This window comes from Colobus angolensis, unplaced genomic scaffold (genome assembly GCF_000951035.1).
Source record: "Colobus angolensis palliatus isolate OR3802 unplaced genomic scaffold, Cang.pa_1.0 Scaffold101, whole genome shotgun sequence".
In the NCBI taxonomy this organism is placed as follows: domain Eukaryota; kingdom Metazoa; phylum Chordata; class Mammalia; order Primates; family Cercopithecidae; genus Colobus; species Colobus angolensis.
The window spans coordinates 7897201-7907554 of NW_012111031.1; the positions used below are offsets into that span (position 1 = coordinate 7897201).

The 10354-nt window shown below is 42.6% G+C and overlaps 1 long non-coding RNA gene across 1 annotated transcript in view; it reads right to left on the minus strand.

Moving 5' to 3' along the window:
- Window positions 1-8532, minus strand: part of LOC105510436 — an 18061-nt gene extending 9529 nt beyond the window's left edge. The window contains exon 1 of the long non-coding RNA XR_001001562.1: window positions 8459-8532. This is a non-coding gene — a long non-coding RNA (uncharacterized LOC105510436). The remainder of the gene's footprint in view (window positions 1-8458) is intronic.
- Window positions 8533-10354: the final 1822 nt, after the last annotated feature.

The following is a 10354-nucleotide window of genomic DNA, read 5'->3' on the forward strand; positions in this document are numbered from 1 at the left end:
CCCGTCTCGGCCTCCCAAAGTGCTGGGATTACAGGCTTGAGCCACCGCGCCCGGCCTAGATTTTTTTTAAAACACATTTTTTTCTGCTTATAAACGTAATATATGCTGACTGACAAATTTGGAAACTATAGGAAACAGTGAAGAAAATAACAGTCACTAGTTAATCCTGTTACCCCAGAGGTTTCCCTTTGATGGGAAATAAACATTTGTCAGTTTCAAGAATAGCCAGGCTTTAGTCACCATTAAAATTCTCATAATCTCTCATTAGGAAATGAATATCAGAGTTGGCCAGAGAAAGAGAAATAAAATTGGAATGAGGAATACATGAGGAAGAAATAGTCTGAGGGAGGGAACTGGGGCATGGTTGGTATTTAAGAGTTTCTCTCTGAGAGTCAAAGGATGATGGGAATTAGATGGTGACTCCATTGATGCTGCCTGAAACTATCACTGAGGCATCAGGACAGAGAGAAATACAACCGCATTGCAAAGAGTGCCATCTCAGATTACTGCATCCTGTCAACGTAGGGTATCACACCCAAGAACTCAGAAAGGGTAAATAATACTGTAAGACCACCAGAAACATGTATAGGGGCTGACTCTAAATAAAATTACCCAAACAGGTAGCATATTAAGGAAAAGACCTCATTTCACCAAGTCCAGGAGGCATTCTGGTCAAAGAGGAAAGGTGGAAATGTCGAAGACAGTTATCTTGTGAATACTGTGGCAATAACCTTATAAAAAGTTTAGGCTAAGGATAGCAAAGATGAGAACGTGGCGCTGTCAGCCATACCGTGTTCAGGGCAGACATTACCAATTAACTGCAGCCCACTTTCCCACTAAGCGTTGGTATAGCCTGAGCGTCCTTCTCAGTAAGCCTCATGCAAGAGCTGGGGGCAAAAGGGAAAGAAAACACCCAGAGGAGAGGGCTCTGAGCACAGACAGCAGTGACTAGGTCCATGAATGGGCTGGGGAAGCGTGTCAGGTCTGCAAGTGCCTTGAGAAGATAGCAGTTGACCTATCTGTGTGACAGTATCTTTGTGGGGAACAGTCTCAGACGTTCCAGCTAATGCTTGCCTCTGAGTCTTGAGATAAAAGCAAGCATTCTTCAGAAGCTCTCAAACAGCTCTCCAAAGAGGCAGGTTTCAAAACCCGGGACTGGAAGAGCCAGGATGAGCTGCTTACCTGGAAAGAGGCCCCACTGCCTGCAGAAATGGAAGATAATACTTTTATTAAAAGGGGAGAGAAAAAAAGGGCAAAGTCTCTTATGAGGGCACTGAAATCCCTTGGCCTTCGATGTTGATCCGGGTCCTAGTAGATCAAGTAGAGACAAATCCAGCCAGTTAAACAGGCTCAAGCAAAACAAAATCCCAGGCTGAGGTTTGACAAGAAGTTTATGGCCTATTTGGGTTAATAATCTCAGCAGACTCATAACAGGTATTGATTAAGAAATGGGTTTTTGATTTCTTACACAATCTATATATTAATAAAACTGTCTGGGTGCGGTGGCTCACACCTGTAATCCCAGCACTTTGGGAGGCCGAGGAGGGCGGATCACTTGAGGCCAGGAGTTTGAGACCAGCCTCAACAACAGGGTGAAACCCTGTCTCTACTAAAAACACAAAAATTAGCTGGGCATGGTGGCGCATGCCTGTAATCCCAGCTACTTGGGAGACTGAGACAGGAGAATCACTTCAACCCAGGAGGCGGAGGTTGCAGTGAGCTAAGATGGTGCCAATGAACTCCACCTGGGCAACAGTGAGACTCTGTCTCAAAAAAGAAAAAAAAAACTGGTTATCAAATTAAACAAAATGAAACGAGATATAGCCGTGAGATGTTCTAATTGGATAATACCACATCTCAGAAGAATATACTATTCCCAAAGCTTTTGTATCTCATAAAGATAACTTTTACAGCAAAAGAGTGGTGGATTAGGGTTGCTTTAAGGAAATGAAACTCACATTTTTTTTTCCTGATACTCAAATTAAAGGACAAACTGCTTTTCATTGATTGTGGTCTGCATGTTGGTGTTCCTTCTCCCTCTATGGGGAAGACCTGACGCTTTATCATGTGGGAAAACAGTCTCATGCACCCAAAGTGTTATCACTTACATTGCTCCCACTCATCTGTGGAGTGAAGAGGCAGGGCCCATGGCTTGCTGAGAGACTGAGACCCATGTGAGAGGTCGAGTCTGCAACTGAATGTATAGCCTGGAAGGATGAAAGATGTGTGCGAGTTGAAGCACCCCACAGCACAACCGAGAGTCCCGTGGTACCACTGTTTCCCATGAGGGTTACAAGGACAGAGGTGGTGGTGACTGTAGCTGCAGGCTTTGAGCTTGCTATGGGCCTGCACTTAGATCTCCAGAGCCACTCAATGCCAGAACACCTTGGGAAGGCTGCTCATTATCCCCATTTTCTTGATAAGGGAATCAATACCAAGAGTAAATACCTTGTCCAAGGTCATTCAGCTGACAAGAGTGAATCTAGGCTCGGAGCTGACATCTGGCAGATCCTGAAACTATCCTCCCTTCAGAGGCCTCCTATTCTGAGTGCCAACTGGTCAGTTTTCAAAGCAGTCCCTTGCCTAAGAGAACTTTTGCAATCATGGAAAGTAGAAATTTGCTTATTCTGAAGAGGGTGTATTTAGATAACCTCCCCAAACTCCCTCTCACCAGGGCAATGTATTAGAGGTTTCCACCAAGTGCCTAAGACAGAACAGGGCTGGGCTGCACTCGGATGTGGGTGGGGGCATGGGGCAGCCCTGGGAGGTCTGTTGCTCCCATCTGGCTTTGCAATGAGGGGTGGCACTCCCTGAGTGCGTGTTTATGCCAGGGGTCTCTGGGTGCCTGGACTGTGTCCCTTCACTACTCTCCCAGTCCTCATTCCTTCCTTTTCATTATCTTGCTCTTACTAGGATGGCAGGCATGAAAAGCACATGCAGAGGAGGAGGAAGCCACAGGAGAGAAGCTGAGAAACAGGAGGCAAGTGATCACAGTGACCCCCGACTCTCTATAAGAAAGGGGTCCTGTAGACTTTTTACAGGCTTGTTAAGCTATTTTTCCACGTAAAATGGAGAAAGGGTGACCAATAAGTGAGCACATACTTAAATGCCAGCTTCTTACCAGTCCTAACTCTTTCCCAGAAGACAGCCAGAAAAACAGATAAAATGTGCATTCGTTACTGTCTACTTGACCTGAATATTTATTTACCCTAGGTACACTGGCACTATTTCTAAAAAGAGCACTTAGCCCAACCAATCATCAATGAGAAAAGTGGGTTAATAGAGTAAGGTAATGAAAGCAAGTGAGACTTTCAAGAGACTCACATAAATGATCAACGCCTTTATTAATATTAGAAGATTTCGCCTTTTTCCTTAGCATCTGTATAAAAACATACAAAATAAGAGTAACCAACCACATGAACTCAAAGAAAGGCTATATGACCTCCAAGGTCCCACTGGAACTTGGTGAAATGGAACTTGAGCCTGGCATAGGGGTGCATCTTGTTCAAAGCAGAGCTAATAGAAAGGAATAGGAAAAGGGCCTATCTGTCTGCAGAGATGTGGAGATCCTACAAGACACTCTAGTGCATTTGGCCTGAGTGTTGCAGGCCAGGGCAGGTGTGTGGGTGCAGGTGTGCATACTGCAAACAGCTAGGCAGACGTGAGATGTAGGGAATTTTCCTATTTCAGATTACAAAGCTGGAACAGAGGTGAGACAGACCACTGATGAGGGCTTCAACTATCCTAGCACCTACCAGAAAGCTCATTACCTAAAGCAAAGCAGCTGACAAATGGGCTAGACTTGAGGACCGCACATTCTTTTCAATGTAGAGAAAAGATGGGTAGGCACTTATGGCCTGTGACCCTAAAATGGGAGAAACTCAAGAGGGAATAGTCGGCTCTGCAAGATGAAATGAATCGTGACTAATCCCAGAGAAGTGGCAACAGGGACGGATCTAAAGGAGCTATTGTGTTTCTCATGACATGTTCTGTTTAGAAAGGGACGTGTACAAAGATAGAAGGAAGGGCACGGTACCAAGGACAAGCTGAGAAGAGTGACACATTTCTGTGAGAACTGTGCCCGACTTGAGCTGAGGCTTACAAAAAAATTGCTAAAGTTGGCAAGAAAAAAAAAAAACGGTGGTGGTAATTATTTTTAGTTATGATTAAAAAAGGCATGAGGCCCATTGCTTAGGGATCATGATAGCATGTTAACAGAAGACAGAGAAAGTAAGATGGCTCAAGTCTCGTTTCATGTCTAACCTCTCCATAAAAGCAAAATGGCTTTATAACCAGAAAGCTTTAAATCAGCATCATTAAAAGAGCCCTGGGCGGCTGGGCGCAGTGGCTCATGCCTATAATCCTAGCACTCTGGGAGGCCTAGGCGGGCGGATTGTGAGCTCGAGATCAAGACCATCCCGGCCAAAACGGTGAAACCCCGTCCCTACTGAAAAAAAAACAAAAAATAAAAAATAAAAAAAATTAGCTGGGCATGGTGGCGGGCGCCTGTAGTTTCAGCTACTCAGGAGGCTGAGGCAGGAGAATCGCTTGAACCTGGGAGGTGGAGGTGGCAGTGGGCCAAGATTGCGCCACTGCACTCCAGCCTGGTGAGAGTGAGACTCTGTCTCAAAAAAACAAACAAAACAAAACAGAACAAAAAGAGCCCTAGGCACTAAGGGCAGGGGCTGTGGTATCGCAATAAGAGTGGGTCCTCTCAGGCCCTTTCATCCAAATCTCCAGGCCCTGCAGGCTCACATCCCATGGCCCTGCACAAACCTCCAGAGAGGCAGAGCTAACATACTTAATCCCTGGGAAACCGCTGGAGACCAGGAGAGTTCCAAAAGATGCTTGTTAGCAAATGTTCCAATTTACCCAAGAGGGAAAGATACAGGTCCTCCTGTATGGGCTGGTAGGCCAGGCAAAAGTTTAGGCCATATAATAGTTTTTTAAGCCCTTCAAAAAGGAAGAGATGGCTTTTGAGAGTTGGCATGGGTTTGAGAGGAATAAGCCAGGCCAAATGACTCTACTGGCTTTCTCGCTTATAGGCTGCCTAAGGGGGCAGACTGGAGAAGGCCACAGTGTATCTTGAAGCCTATATACATCTTTGTCTACTTAGACCCTTGACAATACAGGTGGCATGGTCACTGGGCACAGGGATGCCTGAGAGTAGGCTTCGGCCATTCTGAGCACCTTATATTCTTGAGCCCAGCACATTCTCTGAAGCCACCATGCCACCGCCACATAGTGTTCCCATGCAGAGTCACCTTCCTTACAGCCTTTGTCTGGCTGTCTGTTCTTCAAGACTCCGCTCAAACAGCACCTCCCCTTGGAAACCTTCTCTTCTGCTGAGTACGATTTAGAAGTTCCTTATCCATGCTGGCCAAGCACCCTGTAAACTCTGCTGTCACTATCGCAGTGTGCTTTCCCTGGGCTGCAACTGACAGTTTCCTTATCTGCCTCTCCCAACGCCTGCAAGCACCCAAACAGGATTGTATTTCCAAAGCCCAGCACAGCGCCAGGCACAGAGGGGACCCTCAAGACATGATGATTGCTTGAATGAGTTTTGCTTAGAGGCTCAAAGTCAACCTGAAAGAGGTTATCTCTAATTGTGTTCTGTGTGTTTCTCCAAGTCTAGACTTTTATCAGGGACTTGGAAGAATAATATACTTTCAGAGACCATAACGTTGGGAGAAAAGGGTAAGTAGATGAGAGGCTCAAAGTTCAAGGTCTGATAACCTACAGACTGGTCATACAGCCTGAAAACACAGCTAACTTTTTTGTACAGGTTTATTATCTTGATTTTCCTGTGGTATGATAAAGGCATAGCTTTGTTTTTATTTTGTTCTTAGTTGAATACCAGAGACAGATCATCTGAGGCAATGCATCACAGATGAATATGTAGGTATTGATGGAAATACTGCATTAACGTACCATATTCATTGCAATTTTGCACGGTGCTTGGACTTATGCATTACTAATGAAGGACAATACATGAATATCTCATGTAATGTCACTGACCATATTATATATTATAATGTAATAATTCATTTATTATACATGTTCATCTATGTTTCTGAACTTTATGGACATGGCATTAAAAGATAAATGATAACCAACAATGAAATTTTAATAGAAGTAATCATTCTTCTTTGAGAATAAAAAAAAGTAATAAAGTTTTATATTAGGTCTCAAGAAAGGTCAACTAGATATCTACAGTATAAGGAATATCTGGCTTTATCCATCCATCCATCCATCCGTCCATCCTGAATGCTGTGTGCTAAATACTAAACTAGGACCTATAAATTAAATGAAAAATAAACACTGCCTCCCCTGAGCTTATATCCTACTGGAGGGAAATGAACATAAGTAAGTAAACTAAATAACTGCAACTGCCGATGAGGGCCATGAGTAAAATAAAATAATATGTGATGGAGACAGGAGAGACTCTGGGATAAAGGGGTATGTGATGTGTCTCCAGGGTTGTAGGAAGTTTATGTAAGGAAGAGCTGGGTGGCACCTGGCTGGCCGTCAGCTAGAAGTGAGACAAGGATGTGCTGCAACTGTTAAAAAGTAACTGCAAGGCTGGGTCACATTAATAGAGGCAGAGTGGTGAGCAAAATCAAGAGCAGTGACAATCCTGCTGCCTCTGTGGTGGTCACACTGCTTCTAGACCACCTTCTGCAGTTGTACATGCTATGCTTTTTTCTTTTTTAATTGAGACGAAGTCTCGCTTGGTCGCCCAGGAAGGAGTACAGTGGTGTGATCTCGGCTCACTGCAAGCTCCGACTCAGTGGTTCAAGAGATTCTCCTGCCTCAGCCTCCTGAGTAGCTGGGATTACAGGTGCGTGCCACCACGCCCAGCTCATTTTTTGTATTTTTAGTAGAGACAGGGTTTCACCATGTTGGCCAGGATGATCTCGAACTCCAGACCTCGTGATCCTCCCCACCTCAGCCTCCCAAAGTGCTGGGATTACAGGTGTGAGCCACCGTGCCTGTGGCGTGATCCCTGGCTCATGGCAACCTCTGCCTCCCGAGTAACTGGGATTACAGGCATGCACTGCCAGATGCTATACTTTAAGAAAGTCATTGAGCAGATCCAGAAGAGGAGTCTAGAAACCACATCTTATGAGACAAGGTTGAGAGAATTAGGGAAGCTTAGTTTGCAGAAGAAGTCACCAGGCAGTCATCTTTAAAATATCTGATGATTCAAGGTGCTTAGAGAAGAACAAGTCTATTCTGTGTGATCCTAAGAATTAAAATCTGAACAACTGAGAAGGAGCATAGCATAATTTAAAACAGGAGAGACATTTCTAATAGAATTCCAGCTGTGCAGAAATGGAATGGGCTTTTGAAGAAGTGGGCACCCTATCCTCAGAAGTATTCGAACAGGGATTGGATAAACAGTTGTTTAAAAGATGTCCTTAAGGATACTTCTTTGGGAATAGAGTAGAACTGTGTTTCTTTGGAAGATTTTCTCATCTTGGAATGACAAATCATCTTTCAAATATTTGAGCCACAAGCAACAATAACACCAAGTACTTTGGACCCTTCTTTCCTCCTAAGAGTTTCTACTTCTTTGGAAGAGTGGTCTCTTGAAGATAAAAGGAACTGATCCATCTTAAATTTTTTTTTAATTTTCATGATTTTAGGTTTGAATGCATGATTCATCTTTAGTCATGGGCTTCTCCTGTCACTGGGGCAGAGGCTGTCTTGCTGGGAGGCCTAAGCCTGAGCAGGAAGATGTGGACCTCCTGCCTTCCTGCCCTCAGTAACAGTGAGCTGATGGAGGGTGGGAATCCCTAAAGGCATATGCTGTGTGGTTAGAAGAAGTGACCTCCACTCACAAGGATTTCTGAGACCCAACATATGGGGATCACGAACCATGTCAAGGCTAGTTCAGCATGTAACTAGAAACAATGGTACAATGCTTCTGCTCATCTTCCCTGCATTTGTGTGTGTGTGTGTGTGTGTGTATCTGCATGCGTGTAAGTAAAGCTCTCAACTTGCCACCTTACAGTATCAGGTGACCCATACCTTAAGCCTTGGGTCAAAGGCTCAGTTGTATCTAGGAGTTCTGGAGAACTTTCTCATAAGGCATAAGGCCTCTCCCTTTCTCTGGAATGTGGATTTATCACAGGCAGACAGGTGTTTCACCTTCTGTTCTAATGCCCTTTCAAGGCTATGTCTGCACAAAAAGACTTTACTGAACTCTACAGTGTATACAGCCACTTTACTCAGTGTAATCATTTTATGATTAGGATTTGATAGTGTATCAATTCTGTCTCTACCTATATTTGGAATAGAAACTAAATCAAAACCCATTAAGATTAAGGTTTAAGGCAGTCGTAAACTTGAATCCCAGACCAATATGTTTTTCATCTATTTGCTTGGTGAAGAAAACATGTTTTTCAAAGTCCAGCGGAGAACATGGGATATAAGTTCAGTGAAACTCCCATACCTGAGCCACAGACAACAAAAACAAACAGTGCCAACAGCCATGGTCCCACAGGATATTTCTCCTCTTGCGGCCTCTAAAAGGGAATGGGAAAAAGTAAGATTAGGTTCATTGACTCAAAAAACATTTCTTTGAGTATCACTAGGCATTGTGCTAGGTGCTAGGGATTCTACTGTGAATGAGATAGACTTGGTTTCAATCCCTCAGTGGACAGATATAGATGGATGAAGTCCATTAAAAGGATTGAGACAGGTTTGCAAAAGTTCATCAATAACCTTATTAACATCCTTGTAACTCAGTGAACTGTAACTAGGGACAGATATGGTATGAACACATAAACCAATATGGTGATTTAGGAACCAAAATGATAACTTTGCATCTGCTGAAGGTATGCTCTGTGCCAGGCACTATACTAGGCAGTCTGCATTCATTATTTCTGGCAAGTATTATTATTTCCATTCTGGAGGTGAGAAACTGAGGTTCAAAGTTTGTTAACTTGAGCAAGAGCTGGGATTCAAATGTAGGTCTGCCTCATTACAAAGGCTGGGTGTTTTCCATTAACAGATTCGATATTTAGTTTCTGCATCTGTGAATTCCAAGCAGGATCAGAGATCACAGACATTTTCTCAAAACCTTTTACATACCCCCAAATTAGGAAGTCAGTATAGTGGAAATCCTTGGAACAATAGAAGCACCACAGCAATTGTGAATGGTTATGAGTGAAGCAGTATTTTGTAATAAAACTCCTAAGCCTTAATAAAGCTTGCAATTGGGAGAGGTCTCTGAATTCTCTGGCAAGCAGAAGGTGACTGTCAAAACTGCATGAATGAAGCCCTACAGACCTCCTGCTTTTTTCAAACCAAAAGCACAGACAAAACACCTCCAGGTCTATGTGCAGGTGGGGCTTGGTCCTTAAACCCAAATCAATCAGAACAACAAATATTTTCTGAGAGATGCATCAGAAAAGAAGTAAACTTCTCAAATAGAATAGGAGACTGAAAAAAAAACAAAAAACAAACCCCAAATAACTCACTAATTATTTTCTGATTAGCTTGAAAAATAGGCTGCATTCAATATACATTAAAGAATTCACAGGCAAAACACACAAAGAAAAACGTGTTGGTAGAGTGGAACATTCACAAGTATTGATTTGTGGTTGATATCATAAAACCCAATTCCAGATTTCAATTAAATGTTGTTGACATTTAAACATTATATTCAACATTGTAAAATATGGGCTAAAAAGTATGTTCATATCCATACACATATGACAGCTTGACATTCAGACTGAAGGTATGTAATAGTGTTTCAAAAAAAAATGAGTGGTGCTATCACCAAGGATGTAAGTTTTTGAAATGTTGAACAAGTTTTAGTAATATTTCTAACAAAAATTTCTTTAAAAAAGGATAATCTTCCTCTGATTTTCACTGCAGTTGCTTTCCTAGAAAATTTATCATATATTAAAACTGCAAAATCTATGATGTGCTGTATTTAGATATAAAATTAAGTTCTAGGCTAATGTAAATATAAACTGCTTTCTCATCTAAAAAAGGAATTTATTTTATCATAGATAAAGGCAACAGTTCTTTAGTTTTCAGCTTACCAAGGAGCCCTTCTCTTTTACCTCACTTGGGTCTACTTGTCACTTGTATGGCCATATACTTTTTCTTGATAACATGTGCCACAGTTTGTAGGTCTGTATTTATTCCTGTGAGAGTGTGTTTAATATCTGTCTCTCTGTGAGACTGTAGACCCCACAAGGGCAGGGACTATGTCTTGTTCATGTAGTAATGTATAGAAATGTCTGGCACCGAAGTTAAACATAGGAGATAATAAATGTTCATTGAAGAACAAATAAACATAAAAGTTTCATTAAATAAGATTTCTTAGGTTAGGCAG